At 37.2% G+C, this 6,657-nt stretch overlaps 1 pseudogene; it reads left to right on the plus strand.

Annotated features, from left to right (window-relative positions):
* Positions 1-359: 359 nt before the first annotated feature.
* On the plus strand, positions 360-2,249 carry LOC148773475 (RNA polymerase II elongation factor ELL2 pseudogene; annotated as a pseudogene).
* The last annotated feature ends 4,408 nt before the right edge of the window (positions 2,250-6,657 follow it).

Below are 6,657 nucleotides of genomic sequence, written 5' to 3' on the forward strand. Positions count from 1 at the left end.
CTAGTTTCCATAAGCTTGAGACCTCTGTTAATCCTCCCATTAAGTACTTCTACTTGATGTTGGTTTTACTGGGAAGAGATTATGTACTGAGCTCTGAGAATAATTCAGCACTTTCCACTTAAGTTAAACAGTTCCTCCTGAAGAGGAATGAAAAATGTGAAAGGAAGAACATTGGAAAGTGATTAGATCTTTCCACCACATTTACCTCTCCAAATTCTAGGTCAACCATGCACTTCTTGCTTTTGTTACATGTGCGTAAAGTCTCCTAGTTTTATAAACAACAGCCTAAGAGAAACATTTTCAGCCAAAGAAAGGCATTCTTTTCTAAAGTATTTTACTGTGTCAACTTTGATCTTTACAGATGCGACTATATGAAAGCTTCCAGAGGCAGAGAAGTGGGGGAAGTGGTACTCCAGGAAGGAGAGGTGGCAGTGGATGAGGCAGCCTGTATAGATCCAAGGCAAGCCCATGGCTCTGTGCTACCCAGGCAGCTTTCCAGGCCAGCTATTCAGGCAATTAATTCCTGTGGCAACCATGGAAACACAGCAATGCCTCAGTCTTATCTTCAGTTCCAAGGACTCCCAGAGCTTATGAAAATTCCCGCAGACAATTCACTTACTGATGGATACAGGGTTCACTTTCAGTTGTCAAATGTGAATAAAGACAACCATCAAGACCAAATGCAACAAGATGTCTCCAGCTATTATCCTTTACAGCCCAGTTGCTTGCATCTGATGCAAGGTAACGAGATAGAGTGTACAGCAATCTACTCTGAACTGTTGATGCACGTGAGAAACAGCCAGGAAGAGAAGGAATCCTGCAACAAATGGAAATACATAAGACCATGTAGAGCAAAAAGAATGCCAATTCGGAAAGCACCTAAAGTCATTCCAGATCCAGTGCCTGAGAGAAAAAGAACAGCTCCTGTTAACCTGGCTTACACAATCCGTAAATCACGCGTGTCCAATAGTGTTCACATGCGACCCTATCGGGAGAGGGTGATTCACTTATTAGCACTGAAGGACTACAGGAAAACTGAACTTCTTGCTCGACTTCAGAGAGACGGCATGACTGCAGAGGACAAGGACTCCCTTGGAAAAATTTTGCAGGAAGTAGCTCATCTGAATACTCAGGATCATTCATATTGTTTAAAGAATTGTGTTTTTAGAGAGCTGCAAAGAGACTGGCCTGGGTACAATGACCTGGACAGGCAGGCATTGGAGTTAGTGCTTGCCAGAAAAGTAAACTCACTTCTCAATGTTAGTGGCACTGACGATCCACAATTTTCTACAGGTTCTAGTACAGATGAAATATGTTTTCCTTCTCAGCAACGGCTTTACAATTCAGCTGACATTGATTATTCAAAGAACAAAAAAGTTAGAATATCTCACCTGACAACTAAACAACAGTCAGCATCAAGTGGTCATTTGAATAACGCCAGTGAAATATCTGCCATGGGTCACCGACCATACTCTGAATCTACCACCAGTCTCAGCTCTCCATTATTACCCAACATCCACCTTCCGACTTCAAATTCTCTTCAGCCTGTCAATTCTAAGTGTAGTTATTCTAGCATTATAGAAGGACCTGAGACTCAAGACCCACGGGCCAGCAGGTTTAGTCAAAGCAGTAGAATTTTTGAGTGCCAGCAGGGTAAACACTCTCTGCAAACGTTAGGCTCTATTTCGGTTACAATGAAGTATCCGAAGCATAGAGAGAAACAGCATTCACTGACTGGTGAGACATTCAAATATAAATTTATGGAATATAAAGCAAAAAGCAAAGAGTACAGTATTAAGATTTTAGAGAAACTGCAGACAAATAGTGAAAGACAAGATGAAGGTGCAAAACCAAATTCAAGTGAAGAAGTTGCAAAGGTTTGCACTTCCAATGGGAAGACTTGTTCAACATCTGAGCTTCCAGATTATCTGACTAGCTATGTCACTATAATTTCCTCAGAGCAACGTGAGCGTTATGAGCAGGAATTTAGAGTAGATTATGAGGAATATAAGGCCTTGCATGAAAAGTTGATGCCTTTTTCTAAAATATTTGTTTATCTAACTTCACAAAAGGAGCAGTTTACTCCAGATTCAAGAGAATATGAAGATATTAATAAAAAAATCTCACTAGAATATCAGAAGATGAAACAGATGAATCACAATTATTTTGAAGAAAAACTCAGATGCTACTATCTCTACAACAAGCTGGCTCACATTAAAGAGCTGATAAATAATTATGACCAGCAATGAATATAGTCATAGCCTAAGAATAGTTCTAGGACCAGAATAAATAAATGTAAGCTTATTTATTTAAAATTTCAAAGTACTTGCTCTAAGATTCTAAAAGGATGAAGCTTCGCTGTTGAAACAATCAGTAGTACTATTTTAATTTTTCTTTTTATGTTTATTTTAATTATTTTATTTTATTTTTATTTGCTTTGTTTCTTTATTTTTATTTGATTCATTTGTTTTATTTTATGTTGATTTGTTTCTTTTTGTTTTTAAATTTCTTTTTATTTATTCTTATCATTTACTTTTTATTTTATTTTGCTTTTTATGTACTTCTGAAGTTGTTTCATCTGTTCCCTTCTACCTCAAAATTTGTTTTCATTCCTTTTCTTCTTTTCAAAACATACTGAAGATCCAGTGACTTTGAAAAAAACTTGTACACATTTAAAAAATAAAAGCTTATAATGAGTGATGGAAAGTGCTTTTGAAGTTTGTCCTTAAAACACAGATGTTTAGAAAATTATAGAAAATACTATGATTCTTCAAGCAGTACACGTTTTCGTTTCATTAAGTTTATTTGTTGATCAAGTATGAAACTCGATATTATCTTAGAGACCACAACTTATGTGGTCAAACATGCAAAGCTTTTAACTAACAATTCTATGTTAATTCTTCAAAGTACTGCCATTTGAAACAGGGAATATTATGTTTGAAAATTTAAGTTTTTAAATGTTTTCCACAATATGAATATTGTCTTTAGTAAATGTTTCTTTCCATCATCTAACAGAAAGTTCAGTTCAGTTCAGTTGCTCAGTCATGTCCGAATCTGCGACCCCATGAATCACAGCATGCCAGGCCTCCCTGTCCATCACCAACTCCTGGAGTTCACTCAGACTCATGTCCATCGAGTCGGTGATGCCATCCAGCCATCTCACTCTCTGTCGTCCCCTTCTCCTCCTGCCCCCAATCCCTCCCAACATCAGAGTCTTTTCCAGTGAGTCAACTCAAAGAATGACAGTTTGTACAATAGAAAGGCTAATAATAAAAATGAACACTTAACAACTTGAAAACCAATTTAGGAAGCAGAAGATTCCCAACTCCTTTGCAGGTACCTTTATTCTCTTATCTTTCCCGTGACCCTGTCCCGCCTCCACTGAAAGTGATAAACACTCCCCCAAATTTATGTTTACCTTTGATTTTCTTTTTAAATCAGTTCAGTTCAGTTCATTTGCTCAGTCATGTCCGACTCTTTATGATCCCATGGACTGTAGCACTCAAGGCTTCCATGTCCATCACCAATTCCTGGATCTTGCTCAAACTCATGTTCATTGAGTCGGTGATGCCATCCAATCATCTTACCCTAAGTTGTCATCTTTTCCTCCTGCCTTCAATCTTTCCCAGCATCAGGCTCCTTCCCAATGAGTCAGTTCTAAGCATCAGGTGGCCAAAATATTGGAGTTTCAGCTTCAACATCAATCCTTCCAATGAATATTCAGGACTGATTTCCTTTAGAATTGACTAGTTTGAACTCCTTGAAGTCCAAGGGACGCTCAAGAATCTTCTCCAATACCACACTTCAAAAGCATCAATTCTTCAGTTCTCAGCATTCTTTATGGTCCACCTCTCACAACCATACATGACTACTGGAAAAACCATAGCTTTGTCTAGAAGGACCTTTGTTGGCAAAGTAACATCTCTGCTTTCTAACATGATGTCTAGGTTGGTCAGAGCTTTTCTTCCAAGGATCAAGTATATTTTAACTTCATGGCTGCAGTAACCATAAGCAGTGATTTTGGAGCCCAAGAAAATAAAGTCTCTCACTGTTTCCATTGTTTCCCCATCTATTTGCCATGAAGTGATGGGACTGGATGCCATGATCTTAGTCTTTTGAGTGTTGAGTTTTAAACCAACATTTTTACTCTCCTCTTTCACTTTCAGCAAAAGGCTCTTTAGTTCTTCTTTGCTTTTTGCCATAAAGGTGGTGTCCTCTGCGTATCTGAGGTTATTGATATTTATCCCCAAATCTTGATTCCATCTTGTTCTTCATCTGGCATTTCACATGATGTACTCTGCATATAAGTTGAATAAGCAGGGTGACAATATACAGACTTGACAAACTCCTTTCCCAATTTGGATCCATTCTGTTCCATGTCTGGCACTAATTGTAGCTTATTGACCTGCATACAGAGTTCCCAGGAGGCAGGTAAGGTGGTCTGGTATTCCCATCTCTTGAAGAATTTTTCACAGTTTGTTAGGATCCACCCAGTCAAAGACTTTGGTGTTGTTAATAAAGCAGAAGTAAATGTTTTTCTGAAACTCTTTTGCTTTTCTTATGATCCAGTGGTGTTGGTAATTTGATCTCTGTTTCCTCTGCCTTTTCCAAATCCAGCTTGAACATCTGGAAGTTCATGTTTCAGGGACTTTTGAAGCCTGGCTTGGAGAATTTTGAGCATTTCTTTGCTAGTGTGTGAGATGAGTGCAATTGTGCGGTAGTTTGAGCATTCTTTGGCATTGGCTTTCTTTGGGATTGGAATGAAAACTGAACTTTCCCAGTCCTGTGGCCACTGCTGAGTTTTCCAAATTTGCTGACATATTGAGTGCAGCACTTTCATAGCATCATCTTTCAGGATTTGAACTAGCTCCACTGGAATTCCATCACCTCCACTAGCTTTGTTCATTGTGATGCTTCCTAAGGCCCACTTCACATTTCAAGATGTCTGGCTCTAGGTGAATGATCACACCATTGTGGTTATCTGGGTCATAAAAATCTTTTTGTATAGTTCTTCTGTGTAATCTTGACATCTCTTCTTAATATCTTTGACTTCTGTTAGGTCCATATCATTTCTGTCCTTTATTGTGCCCATCTTTGAATGAAATATTCCCTTGGTATCTCTAATTTCTTTCTGTCTCTAATATTTACTATATTTATAAGCATCTTTAAGCAGTATATTGTTCACGTTTTTAATTTTTGGGAAAATGATGTCATACTATAGCTAGTTGTCATCTTGTTTTTTCAGCCAACCTTATATTTCTAGGATTTATTTATGCTGATGTGTAAATAAGTAGCTTATTTATTTTTTCACTTATATGTTGGATGATCATATGCCTTTCACATTATTTAGCCACCCATTTTCTTGTTACTAGAGATTAGGTTTTTTCTCTCTCTCTCTCTCTTTTTTTGTTATTACAATGTTGCTGTGAACATTTTTTGCGAATTTACTCTTTTACATCATCTGTGCTTTTATTTTCATTTAGCTTTATTTTATAGCCTGTAGGAACTTACTGCTTCTGTGTGATCACTATTTATTCAGTTTTACATGAATTTTCCCTTGGTTTTTAGGCTTCCCTCTATTTTCTTATTTCTGGCTCATATGATTTTCTTTTTTCTTGAAAGCTCCTTGTATTATTTTATGTTGGTCGACTGGCAGTGAATCCTCTCAGTTTTTAGTCTGTATATGCTTTTAATAGATCTTTCCTTTTAAAGGACATGTTAATTATTAAATTGAAGAATTCCAGGTTGATGATTATTTTCATTGGCAGTACAAGTATGCCTCTGTGATATTGCAGATTCAGTTCCAGGCCATTGCAACAAAGCGAATATTGCAATAAAGCAAGTCACACATTTTTTTGTTGTTGTTTCCCTGAGATTCAAACCCTGTTCTAATTTAAACTCTTACATGAGGTAATCCAACAGCCATGCTACTAAGAGAGCTTCTAAATGAGCAAGTATTCAGGACAATTAACAACAAAGACTTTGCCTGCTAATGCATTGTGAAAGGGGACTAAGTTTTGAATTCATAACTCGAATTGAATCCCGACCCTGCCACTTTCTATGCAACTTTGGAGAGGTTGCATGATAGCTTTGGAGGTTAGATTTCCTATCTAATAGGAATAATAATTGGTATTCATAATTAAGTTAATTAATAGTTGGTAATAATAATACTCAACTCAAAAAAAAAAAAAAAACAACTCACCTCACAGAGTAATTGTGTCTAGTGCAAGGTAAGCAATCAATGAAAAAAAGAGCTGATGTTAATATGATTACTTTTCCCTGTGGGCATCAAAAATACAAATCAGTGAGCAGCAGGATTAGCTTCCAAGTTATCTGAAGAACAAGAAATATTTACTGTGGCTTGGGATTCGTACAGAAAACATTTGAGTTAGCAACATGGAAAATATATCAAATGGACTGTTTGACGAATTCAGGTGCATGCTGTCTCTGAAGTCAATATAAATTTGTGGAGGAAAGCTTCCCCTTGGCTATAGAGAAAAAAAAAGAAAACAGATCTTGTTCTAGTTCATGACCAAAACCTAAGCACAGCATATCAGCCACACATTTTCTTACATTGTCACATCACCTCTTAGAAGCAATATGAGAAAGCTGACAGTCCAGTTGATTGGTGACTCAGGTGATCAACATTCTATTTTC

The sequence above is a fragment of the Moschus berezovskii genome, chromosome X (assembly GCF_049115385.1).
Source record: "Moschus berezovskii isolate FMDL1 chromosome X, NW_MosBer_1.0, whole genome shotgun sequence".
Taxonomy (NCBI): domain Eukaryota; kingdom Metazoa; phylum Chordata; class Mammalia; order Artiodactyla; family Moschidae; genus Moschus; species Moschus berezovskii.